We start from the raw sequence: 10,923 nt of genomic DNA on the forward strand, positions 1-10,923 counted from the left end.
CAATTTTTACATGCTACACACTTCAGCACTCGCTTTCCCTTTCTGTGAGCTTGTGTGGCTTACCACTTTGTGGCTGAGCCGTTGTTGCTCCTAGACATTTCCACTTCACAATAACAGTACTTACAGTTGACCGGGGTCGCTCTAGCAGGGCAGAAATTTGATGAACTGACTTGTTGGAAAGGTGGCATCCTATGACGGTGCCACGTTGAAAGTCACTGAGCTCTTCAGTAACGTCATTCTACTGCCAATGATTGTCTATGGAGAGTGCATGGCTGTGTGCTTTATTTTATACACCTGTCAGCAACAGGTGTAATGAAATAGGCCGAATCCACTAATTTGAAGGGGTGTCCCACATACTTTTAGTATATATAGTGTAGTCCAAAACACAGGGCCCTATTCATGATGTATGAGGTGCTCTGATGTGTCCCTGAATATGTCCCTGATGTGTCTCTGAAGTTTTGACTAAGACATGGGCCCAGAGTTTTTCCTGGTCAGGGTCAGATTCACATAAGGAACCATCTAGGAACCATCCAGCCCATTCACCCATCAGTTGGCATGTATCACGCAGCCCATCTCTGATCTGCATGTACATTGCGGTCTTTCCACATATTTATCTCCCATTCAGCACCTGAAAGGTACATAAGGTGCTAAGCTAACGAGGCTAGATCCGGTATTAGCGCTTCACAGGTGAGACCTAGGGGGATCGACAGGAATTTAGCACTCTCAGTCCTCATCAGGTTTGTATATACGCAAAGTACTCCTGCTGTGCTCTGCAAGGCTAATTCACTATAGAAAAGCAAAAACATAATGTTCTGACTTCATGTGCTCACTAGGGTAGTGGTCACTAGGGACATAATGTGGTTACTAGGATACTCAATGTGGTCACTAGGGTAGTGGTCTTTAGGGATGTCATGTGGTCACTAGGGCAATCATGTGTTACTAGGACATCATGGGTTAATAAGGGACCTCATGTGGTCACTAAGGTAGTGGTCTCTAGGGGACATCAGGTGGGTCACTAGGGACATGTGGTCACTAGGGACATTATGTGGTCACTAGGGACATTATGTGTCACTAGGGACATTATGTGGTCACTAGGGTGACATTAGTGGTCACTAGCGACCATCATGCGGTTGCTAGGGACATCAGGTGGTTGCTAGGGACATCATGTGGTTGCTAGGGACATCATGTTGGTTACTAGGGTAGTGGTCACTAGGGACATCATGTGGCCACTGGGGTAGTGGTCACTAGTGGCATTCAGGTGGTCACTAGGGTTGTAGTCACTAGGGACATCGTTTGGTCACCAGGGACATCATGTGGTAATTAGAAGGGGAGGTTAGATTAGAAGTGTCACTATGGTAGTAGTCACTAGGGACATCATGTGGTAGATTAGAAGAGGAGGTAGATTAGATGTGGTCACTAGGGTATGGTCACTAGGAACATCATGGTGGTCACTGCGACTTGAAATAACACAAATGCAATAAAAAGAAGGCGTTGCTTGTCTCCCAGAGGTTTAATTTGACGCAGTGAGACCTCTTATTGTTACAGACTTGGGGGTTCAAGACGATATCTATCTGGAGGACATTTCAATCCCTGAGGGGGGGTGTTATGCTTGTAATGATAATGTTGTAATGATAATGTTGGTAGCAAGTCATTAACCCTAACTTTCTTGTTGGAGGGAGACGCATATCAGAGGTGGGAGAGGCAGATTAGATGGTGAGGTAGATTAGAAGGGAGGTAGATTAGAAGGGAGGTAGATTAGAAGGGAGGTAGATTAGAAGGGGAGGTAGATTAGAAGGGGAGGTAGATTAGAAGGGGAGGTAGATTAGAAGGGGAGGTAGGTTAGAAGGGAGGTAGATAGAAAGAGGAGGTAGGTTAGAAGGCAAAGTAGATTAGAAGGGATGTAGATAGAAAGGGGAGGTAGGTTAGGGGGGAGAGTAGATTAGAGGGGGAGGTAGATTAGAAGAGGTAGGTTAGAGGGGGAGGTAGATTAGAAGAGGAGGTAGGTTAGAGGGGGAGATAGATTGGAAGGGAGGTAGATAGGAAGAGGAGGTAGGTTAGAGGGGGAGGTAGATTAGAAGAGGAGGTAGGTTAGAGGGGGAGGTAGATTAGAAGAGGAGGTAGATAGGAAGAGGAGGTAGGTTAGAGGGGGAGGTAGATTGGAAGGGAGGTAGATAGGAAGAGGAGGTAGGCTAGAGGGGAGGTAGATTAGAAGAGGAGGTAGGTTAGAGGGGGAGGTAGATTGGAAGGGAGGTAGATTGGAAGAGGAGGTAGATTGGAAGAGGAGGTAGGTTAGAGGGGGAGGTAGATTGGAAGGGAGGTAGATTAGAAGAGGAGGTAGGTTAGAGGGGGAGGTAGATTAGAAGAGGAGGTAGGTTAGAGGGGGAGGTAGATTAGAAGAGGAGGTAGGTTAGAGGGGGAGGTAGATTAGAAGAGGAGGTAGGTTAGAGGGGGAGGTAGATTAGAAGAGGAGGTAGGTTAGAGGGGGAGGTAGATTAGAAGAGGAGGTAGGTTAGAGGGGGTAGATTGGAAGGGAGGTAGATTGGAAGGGAGGTAGATAGGAAGAGGAGGTAGGTTAGAGGGGGAGGTAGATTAGAAGAGAAGGTAGGTTAGAGGGGGAGGTAGACTGGGGGAGATTGGAAGGGAGGTAGATAGGAAGAGGAGGTAGGTTAGAGGGGAGGTAGATTAGAAGAGGAGGTAGGTTAGAGGGGGAGGTAGATTAGAAGAGGAGGTAGGTTAGAGGGGGAGGTAGATTGGAAGGGAGGTAGATTGGAAGGGAGGTAGATAGGAAGAGGAGGTAGGTTAGAGGGGGGGTAGGTTAGAAGAGGAGGTAGGTTAGAGGGGGAGGTAGATTAGAAGAGGAGGTAGGTTAGAGGGGGAGGTAGATTAGAAGAGGTAGGTTAGAGGGGGAGGTAGGTCAGAAGGTGAAATAGATTCGAAGGGGTGGAGATGGTACTGTAGGTGGAAGTCAAAACAATAAATCACCATGACACGATGGACTGTATAATCTTACAACAACAGGTTTTGATATGAATTAATAATAAATAAGGAGACATATGCTTTATACACCAATCAACCCATGAATCATAGGTTTTAAATTAATGATATGAATCCATTGATTCTTGAAGATTATAATTTATAAATGCCTCATCAGCTTAGTTCAACGGTCGAACTCCATCAGAACCCAAAATATAAGCTTGTTTAACTCCAATGTTCGTAAACAAAGTAAATGTAAACAAACACTATATAGCCTCACAACATTGTTGTCATTTTATTAAAGCTTTTACATTTTTATATTAAGGCTCCCGAGTAGTGCAGCGGTCTAAGACACTGCATCGCAGAGACACTACATTCCCTGGTTTGAATCCAGGCTGAATCACGTCCGGCCATGATTGCGAGTCTCATAGGACGGCGTTCCGAGTTTGGCCGGGGTAGGCCGCCATTGTAATAAGAATTTGTTCTAAAATGACTTGCCGAGTTAAATAAAGATTAAATATAAAAATATAAAAATATACGCATCGACAGGTGGTGAGATATATATACAACTGCTCAAAAAAAATAAGGGGAACACTTAAACAACACAAGGTAACTCCAGTCAATCACACTTCTGTGAAATCAAACTGTCCACTTAGGAATAGCAACACTGATTGACAATAAATTCACATGCTGTTGTGCAATGGAATAGACAACAGGTGGAAATTATAGGCAATTAGCAAGACACCCCACAAAAAGGGATGTGGTTCTGCAGTGGGGACCACAGACACTTCTCAGTTCCTATGCTTCCTGGCTGATGTTTGGTCACTTTTGCAGGCTGGCGGTGCTTTCACTCTAGTGGTAGCATGAGACGGAGTCTACACCCACACAAGTGGCTCAGGTAGTGCAGCTCATCCAGGATGGCACTCAATGTGAGCTGTGGCAAGAAGTTTGCTGTGTCTGTCAGCGTAGTGTCCAGAGGCATGGAGGCGCTACCATGAGACAGGGCCAGTACATCAGGAGACGTGGAGGAGGGCCGTAGGAAGGCAACAACCCAGCCAGCAGGACCGCTACCTCCGCTTTGGTGCAGAGGAGGAGCAGGAGAAGCACTGCCAGAGCCCTGCAAAATGACCTCCAGCAGGCCACAAATGTGCATGTGTCGGCTCAAACGGTCAGAAACAGACTCCATGAGGATGGTATGAGGGCCCAACGTCCACAGGTGGGGTTGTGCTTACAGCCCAACACTGTGCAGGACGTTGGGCCTTTGCCAGAGAACAGCAAGATTGGCAAATTCGCCACTGGCGCCCTGTGCTCTTCACAGATGAAAGCAGGTTCACACTGAGCACGTGACAGACGTGACAGAGTCTGGAGACGCCGTGGAGAACGTCCTGCTGCCTGCACATCCTCCAGCATGACCGGTTTGGCGGTGGGTGTTGCTATGGTGACCAGTGAGCGGAGATAAGGCTGGCTTTACCTAGCAAAGACTTATGATGACCTGGGGCCAGTGGGTTTGGTAACGGATATGTAGCGAGGGCCAGCCAACGAGAGAATACAGGTCACAGTCGTGGGTATTAAATGGGGCTTTAGTTTCAAAACGGATGGCACTGTGATAGACTACATCCAATTTGCTGAGTAGAGTGTTGCAGGCTATTTTGTAAATGACATCGCCGAAGTCAAGGATCGGTAGGATAGTCAGTTTGACGAGGGTATGTTTGACAGCAAGGAGTGAAGGAGACTTTTGTTGCGAAATAGGAGCCGATTCTAGATTTCATTTGGATTGGAGATGCCTTAATGTGAGTCTGGAAGGAGAGTTTACAGTCTAACCAGACACCTAGGTATTTGTAGTTGTCCACATATTCTAAGTCAGAACCGTCCAGAGTAGTGATGCTAGTCGGCAGGCGGGTGTGGGCAGCAATTGGTTGAAGAGCATGCATTTAGTTTTACTAGCATTTAAGAGCAGTTAGAGGCCACAAAAGGAGTGTTGTATGGCACTGAAGCTCGTTTGGAGGTTTGTTAACACAGTGTCCAAAGAAGGGCCAGAAGTATTCATAATGGGTCGTCTGCGTAGAGGTGGATCAGAGCATCACCAGCAGCAAGAGGCAACATCATTGATATATACAGAGAAATAGTTGGCCCGAGAATTGAAGCCTGTGGCACCCCCTAGAGACTGCCAGAGGTCCGGACAACAGGCCCTCTAATTTGACACACTGAACTCTATCTGAGAAGTAGTTGGTGAACCAGGCAAGGCAGTCATTTGAGAAACCAATGCTATTGAGTCTGCCGATAAGGAATGCTGTGATTGACAGAGTCGAAGCCTTGGCCAGGTCGATGAATATGGCTGCACACTACTGTCTTTTATCAATGGCAGTTATGATATCGTTTAGGACCTTGAGCGTGGGCTGAGGTGCACCCATGACCAGATCGGAAACCAGATTGCATAGCGAAGAGGTACGGTGGGATTCAAAATGGTCGGTGATCTGTTTGTTAACTTGGCTTTCGAAGAATTTAGAAAGGCAGGGCAGGATGGATATAGGTCTGTAGCAGTTTGGGTCTAGACTGGTTTCCCCCTTTGAAGAGGGTGATGACCGCAACAGCTTTCCAATCTTTAGAGATCTCAGACGATACGAAAGAGAGGTTGAACAGGCTAGTATAGTGTTGCAACAATTGCGGTGGATAATTTTAGAAAAAGAGGGTCCAGATTGTCTCGCCCAGCTGATTTGTAGGGGTCCAGATTTTGCAGCTCTTTCAGAAAATCAGCTATCTGGATTTGGGTGAAGGAGAAGTGGGGGGGGGGGGCTTTTGCAGGTTGCTGCGGGGGGGTGCAGAGCTGTTGGCCGGGGTAGGGGTAGCCATGTGATATGTTATGCAGAGGCCTGTTATTTTTATAGTCACCTAATTGTTGAGATTAGGAGTGTTTCTGTAGAATCACTGATCTACTTTGCTTTCGATTCACACCGGCTAAGACACTTCAGAGCTTGAGAGTTTATCAGTGTATTCATTTTGTCAGGATGTTAGACATGTCATTTCCAGCACAGGGTGACAAATCTCCACATTAGCAGTATAGGCTTATTACTTTGCTTTCCACAATTGTTAAGTATGGGCTATAAGTATTAGACACTGAAACTGTTCAAATTAATATCGGGAATTGAATACTTATTTCCCTCATTAAAATGCAAATCATTTTATAACATTTTTGACATGCGTTTTTTCTGATTTTGTTGTTGTTATTCTGTCTCTCACTGTTCAAATAAACCTACCAAAATCAGCAGGGGGATTAAATACTTTTTTCCCTCACTGTATCTACATGCAGTAGGTTATCAATGTAAATAAAGAAATTTTGCCAATTAAAATAAATTACTTCCGTCTCGTGTGAGTACAAGAACATAGGCTTATTTTCAAAGTTACTTTGTACGAAACATGTCCCTTACATTGCCCTCTTCTTTCACAGGGAGTAGAGACCCATTTAACTTTATCTTAATTAAATCAAAATGTTATGTTCATTATATCCAGCTCATTGCGAGTTAATATAACAAGTGCTCATTTGACTTTTTTCAAAAAATTTCTGGTCATGTTTTTGTAACGCGTTAATTTAATTCAATCGACCTTCAGTTGAAATCCCTTAGATGTCCTTCATTAGTAATTAACAGCTGCTTTCTCCTCTGCCGGAGATGTACAGATTTACGTGCGCTGTCGGATCCTTGTTTTTTGTTTCGCTCTAGTGTTGGAAGGGGCTAATGGCGGCTTGTGAATTAGAATTCTCAGCAAAGCAGGATAATTACCAGGACCCGTTGATATTTAGTAAACTCCTGCGTGAGGATGAATGAATTGCATTTATTTCCCAGATTACCACCCGAGAATATGGTGGGTTTGTCTGTGGAGAGCAAACAGACGCTACTCAAAAAGGTGTGGTCCATCAGATACTTCAAGGGCATCTTCACCACTGTGATTGTGCAGCGGAATATAACAAGTATCTCTCTTCATTTACCTGAAGAACAGCATGCCCCCACTAAGCATTACAGTGAGAAGTTGTCACGGTGGCATAGTGGGTTTAGGGTGAATAGTAAATGTAAGATATCTAGCTTCATACCTCTGGAGTGTTGTACAGGGAGAATATATGAACTATCATATCAGTGGCACAGAAATCCACTTGTTTGCAGCGATGCCTACGGCACACTGAACATTGTTTTAATGCATTACGCCATGCAAATGACTTGAGTGTCTGCTCACACATGCACACACACACGCACACACGCACACACACAAACCTTTCAGGTTTGAGATTGTCTGAATTTTTCTTATTTCGTGGATTAGTTACAGCAAAAGCTTTTTAAATTGTCTCTCCGAGATGGATTTTTTTTTTAGGCAAACCTCTGCATAAACCTTCCTGTTTCCATGCTGTCTGCCAAAGTTATGCTTTCATTCCTGTAAGAATGTCGGACACAAAAATAAATATAATATTTCTGGACCTGCCGTCTACAAGCACCTTGTGGCCTACATTAATACATCAGATCTCCCTTAGCCTTAGCTATTCAATTGAAGGTTATTTCCAGTAAATTGCAGATGACTGTTTGAAGAGAAAGAGACAGCAATATAGAGGCGTGCGGCCCCCTGATGAAACTGCGTTGGCAAGGAAATAACCGCCGCTACCCTCTGGTCTATTGGCAAACTGTACAATCACTGGAGAATAAACTGGAACGAGCTCCGTTCAAGAGTATCCTATCAACGGGACCTGAAGAACTGTAATATAACAGAAAAGCAACCAAGAACTATGCTCATCCAGGGGCGGCACTCCTAATGGCCGGTGATTTTAATGCAGGAAAATTGAAATCGTTTTACCTAATTTCTACCAGCATGTCACCTGTGCAACTAGAGGAAAAACATTTCTAGATCACCTTTACTCCACACACAGAGTGCATACGTCCCACAGGGCGGCGCGCAACTGGCCTAGCGTCGTCCAGTTTTGGCCGGGGTAGGCCATCATTGTAAATAAGAATTTGTTCTTAACTGACTTGCCCTCCATTTGGCAAAATCTGACCATAACTCTATCCTCCTGATTCCTTTTTATGAGCAAAAAACTGAAACTGGAAGTACCAGTGACGCGCTCAGTACGGAAATGGTCTACTGAAACGGATGCTTAGCTGCAGGACTGTTTCGCGAGCACAGACTGGAATATATTCGGGACTCATCTGACGGCATTGAGGAGTTAACCACATTAGTCACCAGCTTCATTAATAAGTGCATCAATGACGTAGTCCCCACAGTGACCGTCCCTACATATCCCAATCAGACATGGATTACAGGCAACATCTGCACCAAGCGAGGGGCTAGAACTGACGCTTTCAAGGAGCAGGACACTAATGACATGCCACTGGCCTTCAGTAAAGCCAGTGTGTCTATGTATGTGGATGACTCACACTGTACACATCAGCTACTACAGCGAGTGAAATCCTGCAACACTTAAACAAAGGGCTGCAGTTAGTTTCATAATGGGTGGCAAGAAATAAGCTAGTCCTAAAAATGTCAATAACCTAAAAGCATTGTATTTGGGACAAATCATTCATTAAACCCAAAATCTCAACTAAATATTGTAATAAATAATGTGGAAATAGAGCAGATGAGGTGACTAAACTGCTTGGAGTAACCCTGGATTGTAAACTGTCATGGTCAAGGCATGTTGATACAACAGTAGCTAAGATGGGGAGAAGTCTGTCCATAATAAAGCGCTGCTATGCCTTTTTAAGAACACTATCAACAAGGCAAGTCATACAGGCTATAGTTTGTCACACCTGGACTACTATTCAGTTGTGTGGTCAGGTGCCACAAAAAGGGACCTCAGAAAATTACAATTGGTTCAGAACAGGCAGCACGGCTGGCCCTTAAATGTACACGGAGAGCTAACATAATAATATGCATGTCAATCTCTCATGGCGCAAAGAGGAGGAGAGATTGACTTCATCACTACTTGTTTTTGTGAGAAGTATTGATGTGTTGAATGCACCAAGCTGGGACACCCATGCATACCCCAGAAGGCATACCACCTAAGGTCTCTTCACAATCCCTAAGTCAAGAACAGACTTTGGGAGGCGCACAGTACTACATAGAGCCATGACTACATGGAACTATATTCCACATCAGGTAACTGATTCAAGCAGTAGAAACAGCTTTAAAACAGATAAAAAATATGCCTTCACAGTCCCCTCTTCACAGCGGGGACTGTGAAGAGACACATACACAGCACAGACACACATGCAGATGATGAGACACGCACTCTACACACACTAAATGTAATGGAAAAGTGTTATAAAATGTAATGTCATGTCATATTTTAAACTTTATATAACTGTTGCTGGACACCAGGAAGAGTAGCTGGTGCCTTGGCAGCAGGTCATGGGGATCCTTAAATACAAATACAAATATACACTGCTCAAAAAAATAAAGGGAACACTTAAACAACACAATGTAACTCCAAGTCAATCACACTTCTGTGAAATGAAATTGTCCACTTAGGAAGCAACACTGATTGACAATAAATTTCACATGCTGTTGTGCAAATGGAATAGACAACAGGTGGAAATTATAGGCAATTAGCAAGACACCCCCAATAAAGGAGTGGTTCTGCAGGTGGGGACCACAGACCACTTCTCAGTTCCTATGCTTCCTGGCTGATGTTTTGGTCACTTTTGAATGCTGGCGGTGCTTTCACTCTAGTGGTAGCATGAGACGGAGTCTACAACCCACACAAGTGGCTCAGGTAGTGCAGCTCATCCAGGATGGCACATCAATGTGAGCTGTGGCAAGAAGGTTTGCTGTGTCTGTCAGCGTAGTGTCCAGAGCATGGAGGCGCTACCAGGAGACAGGCCAGTACATCAGGAGATGTGGAGGAGGCCGTGGGAGGGCAACAACCCAGCAGCAGGACCGCTACCTCCGCCTTTGTGCAAGGAGGAGCAGGAGAAGCACTGCCAGAGCCCTGCAAAATGACCTCCAGCAGGCCATAAATGTGCATGTGTCTGCTCAAACGGTCAGAAACAGACTCCATGAGGGTGGTTATGAGGGCCCGACGTCCACAGGTGGGGGTTGTGCTTACAGCCCAACACCGTGCAGGACGTTTGGCATTTGCCAGAGAACACCAAGATTGGCAAATTCACCACTGGCGCCCTGTGCTCTTCACAGATGAAAGCAGGTTCACACTGAGCCCGTGACAGACGTGACAGAGTCTGGAGACGCAGTGGAGAACGTTCTGCTGCCTGCAACATCCTCCAGCATGACCGGTTTGGCGGTGGGTCAGTCATGGTGTGGGATGGCATTTCTTTGGGGGGCCGCACAGCCCTCCATGTGCTCGCCAGAGGTAGCCTGACTGCCATTAGGTACCGAGATGAGATCCTCAGACCCCTTGTGAGACCATATGCTGGTGCGGTTGGCCCTGGGTTCCTCCTAATGCAAGACAATGCTAGACCTCATGTGGCTGGAGTGTGTCAGCAGTTCCTGCAAGAGGAAGGCATTGATGCTATGGACTGGCCCGCCCGTTCCCCAGACCAGAATCCAATTGAGCACATCTGGGACATCATGTCTCGCTCCATCCACCAACGCCACGCTGCACCACAGACTGTCCAGGAGTTGGAGGATGCTTTAGTCCAGGTCTGGGAGGAGATCTCTTAGGAGACCATCCACCACCTCATCAGGAGCATGCCAGGCGTTGTAGGGAGGTCATACAGGCACGTGGAGGCCACACACACTACTGCGCCTCATTTTGACTTGTTTTAAGGACATTACATCAAAGTTGGATCAGCCTGTAGTGTGGTTTTCCACTTTAATTTTGAGTGTGACTCCAAATCCAGACCTCCATGGGTTGATAAATTGGATTTCCATTGATTATTTCTGTGTGATTTTGTTGTCAGCACATTCAACTATGTAAAGAAAAAAGTATTTAATAAGATTTTTTCTTTCATTCAGATC

This window comes from Salmo trutta, chromosome 22 (genome assembly GCF_901001165.1).
Source record: "Salmo trutta chromosome 22, fSalTru1.1, whole genome shotgun sequence".
NCBI lineage: Eukaryota > Metazoa > Chordata > Actinopteri > Salmoniformes > Salmonidae > Salmo > Salmo trutta.